The sequence below is a fragment of the Moschus berezovskii genome, chromosome 5, assembly GCF_049115385.1.
Source record: "Moschus berezovskii isolate FMDL1 chromosome 5, NW_MosBer_1.0, whole genome shotgun sequence".
NCBI classification, from domain to species: domain Eukaryota; kingdom Metazoa; phylum Chordata; class Mammalia; order Artiodactyla; family Moschidae; genus Moschus; species Moschus berezovskii.
In genome coordinates, this window is record NC_142464.1 from 9,178,965 (window position 1) to 9,182,306 (window position 3,342).

At 45.2% G+C, this 3,342-nt stretch overlaps 1 pseudogene; it reads right to left on the reverse strand.

Moving 5' to 3' along the window:
• Positions 1 to 249: 249 nt before the first annotated feature.
• Positions 250 to 1,907, reverse strand: LOC129561842 (SMAD family member 2-like; annotated as a pseudogene).
• Positions 1,908 to 3,342: the final 1,435 nt, after the last annotated feature.

The following is a 3,342-nucleotide window of genomic DNA, read 5'->3' on the forward strand; positions in this document are numbered from 1 at the left end:
CAACTCTCACATCACATTAAAATCTTCTCTTCCTCCTTTACAGGAGAGTATTTCTAGACATTAATTTTCCCATCTAATATTCAAACATAGGAAACCAATTCCACAAGGTGCTTTAATTGATGAGACCTCAAATGCTGTTTTCCCTTGAATTTTTGGATAGTAAACAGTCCACGGGGACCACACACAAATAATATGACAGAAGAGTTGGTACATTAAGTCTTTTGATGGGACTTGATTGGTTATGAAGCTTTATGACATGCTTGAGAAATGCACTGAAGGGGACCCCATCTGAGTTAATACTTTGTCCAACCACTGCAGAGGTCCATTCAGATGAAGTTCAATCCAGCAAGGAGAGCTTGTTACCATCTGCCTTCGGTATTCTGCTTCCCACCCTTTCAAAAAACTCATGGTGCACATTCTAGTTAGCTGATACACGGGTTCAAAACCCTGATTAATGGACTAAGCCAGCAGAGCAGCAAATTCCTGGTTGTTGAAGATCTTCAGATTACAGCCTGGTGGAATTTTACACACGGTTGCAGGGTGCCAGCCATATCTCTGATTACAGTTACACAAAGATTGCACTATCACTTAGGCACTCAGCAAAAACTTCCCCACCTATGTAACATAAGTGCACTCCTCTTCCTATGTGTCTTCTTGTCATTTCTACCGTAGCATTTCTGTTTACTTTGGAGAGTAAACCTAGGCAGAACATCTCAGAATTTGATGGATCTGTGAAGCCATCTACAGTGAGTGAGGGCTGTGAGGCATGGAAGTTCTCTCCAACCCTCTGGTTTAATTCATAATATGCTATTGAACACCAAAATGCAGGCTCTGAGTAAGAAACTGCCTGCAAGTCCAAACTATGATTAACAGGGGAAAGAGTAGTAGGAGATTATTCTGCTGGAGATCCTGTATCCATACTTTGGTTCAACTGTTGACCACTTGTTTCTCCATCTTCACTGGTATTCTGGGATATAATTACTCTGTGGCTCAATTCCTGCTGGGAAGTTAGAGTTTTCTGGAATGGAGTGGGTATAGTCATCCAGAGGGGGCAGTTCTGTTAAGATCTCAGTGTGCCGGTGCACCAACACAGGGGGCAAAACTGGTGTCTCAACTCTCTGGTAATGGTTAGGGTTTACACATACTTCATCCTTTTTAAGATTAAAAGCATACTCGCAGTTTTCAATTGCTTTGAGTTCATGATGACTGTGAAACTCATGCCAGAGCCATGCTGCTGCTGCTGCTAAGTCACTTCAGTCGTGTCTGACTCTGTGTGACCCCATAGACGGCAGCCCACCAGGCTCCCCCGTCCCTGCGATTCTCCAGGCAAGAACACTGGAGTGGGTTGCCATTTCCTTTTCCAATGTGCGAAAGTGAAAAGTGAAAGTGAAGTCGCTCAGTTGTGTCCGACCCCTAGCGACCCCATGGACTGCAGCCTACCACGCTCCTCCATCCATGGGATTTTCCAGGCAAGAGTACTGGAGTGGCTTGCCATTGCCTTCTCCGCCAGTGCCATAATTGGCAACATATTACATGAGGCAGTCCTTTTCGATGGGATACCTGAAGACGACCATCTAGAGACCTGGTTTGTTCAGAGAAGCTGTAAAGACCTGTTGTATCCCACTGATTTATTGTATTTGGTGTACTCAGTCCCCAAATTTCAGAGCAAGTGCTTGGCATGGTGACACATTTACTATTACAATTCTGAGTGGTGATGGCTTTCTCAGGCTCATCTAATCGTCCTGTTTACTTCAGCTTCTTTACCAAACTTTTAACCGCTTTCTCACATCACTTTTCTTCCTGTCCATTCTGCTCTCCTCCACACGCTCCTCCAGATCACCAGCTGACTTCTTCCATCCCAACAGTCTCTTCACAACCGGTGGAGTGAATCGCAAGATGGACCACATGTTCTTACCAAAAGTGGTGGTCCACTCTAGGAAAATATCCTTCTTAATCTAACCTGGACCGAGGCTCCGGGTCCGCCCCGTCAAGAGCGGGGGGTGGGGGTGGGGGGGTCCGGGACCTTTGTTCCTTCCTTTTCTGAAGGGGATGGAGGGGCCGGGAGGAGAGAAGGGAATGGGCCGACTGAAGGCGGAACTGGAAACACTCCGGCGGCCACCCCGCCCCGCCAGCCGCCAGCCGGAGCCCGGCGGCCGGCGCCCCAGGCGCGCGGGGAGGAGGCGGTGGGGACGCGCCTATCACTCGCCTCTTTCACTGTCATCAGGAGGCTTTTTAGTTCCTCTTCACTTTCTGCCATAAGGGTGGTGTCATCTGCATATCTGAGGTGATTGATATTTCTCCCAGCAATCTTGATTCCAGCTTGTGCTTCCTTCAGCCCAGCATTTCTAATGATGTACTCTGCATATAAGTTAAATAAGCAGGGTGACAATATACAGCCTTGACGTACTCCTTTTCCTATTTGGAACCAGTCTGTTGTTCCATGTCCAGTTCTGACTGTTGCTTCCTGACTTGCATACAGGTTTCTCAAGAGGCAGGTCAGGTGGTCTGGCATTCTCATCTGTTTAGGAATTTTCCACAGTCTGTTGTGTTCCACACAGTCAAAGGAATAGTCAATAAAGCAGAAATAGATGTTCTTCTGGAAGTCTCTTTCTTTTTTGGTAATAGAGCAGATGTTGACAATTTGATCTCTGGTTCCTCTGCCTTTGCTAAAACCAGCTTGAACATCTGGAAGTTCACGGTTCACGTATTGCTGAAGCCTGGCTTGGAGAATTTTGAGCATTACTTTGCTAGCATTTGAGATGAGTACAATTGTGTGGTAGTTTGAGAATTCTTTGGCATTGTCTTTCTTTGGGATTGGAATGAAAACTGACCTTTTCCAGTCCCATGGCCACTGCTGAGATTTCCAAATTTGCTGGCAGATTGAGTGCAACACCTTCACAGCATCATCTTTCAGGATTTAAAATAGCTCAATTGGAATTCTGTCAGCTCCACTAGCTTTGTTCATACTCATGCTTTCTAAGGCCCACTTGACTTCACATTCCAGGATGTCTGGCTCTAGGTGAGTGATCACACCACTGTGATTATCTGGGTCATGAAGATCTTTTTTGTATAGTTCTTCTGTGTATTCTTGCCACCTCTTCTTAATATCTTCTGCTTCTTAGGTCCATACCATTTCTGTTCTTTATTAAGCCCATCTTTGCATGAAATATTCCCTTGGAATCTCTAATTTTCTTGAAGAGATCGCTTGTTTTTCCTATTCTGTTGTTTTCCTCTATTTCTTTGCATTGATCACTGAGGAAGGCTTTCTTATCTCTCCTTGCAATTCTTTGGAACTCTGCATTCAGATGCTTATATCTTTTCTTTACTCCTTTGCTTTTCACT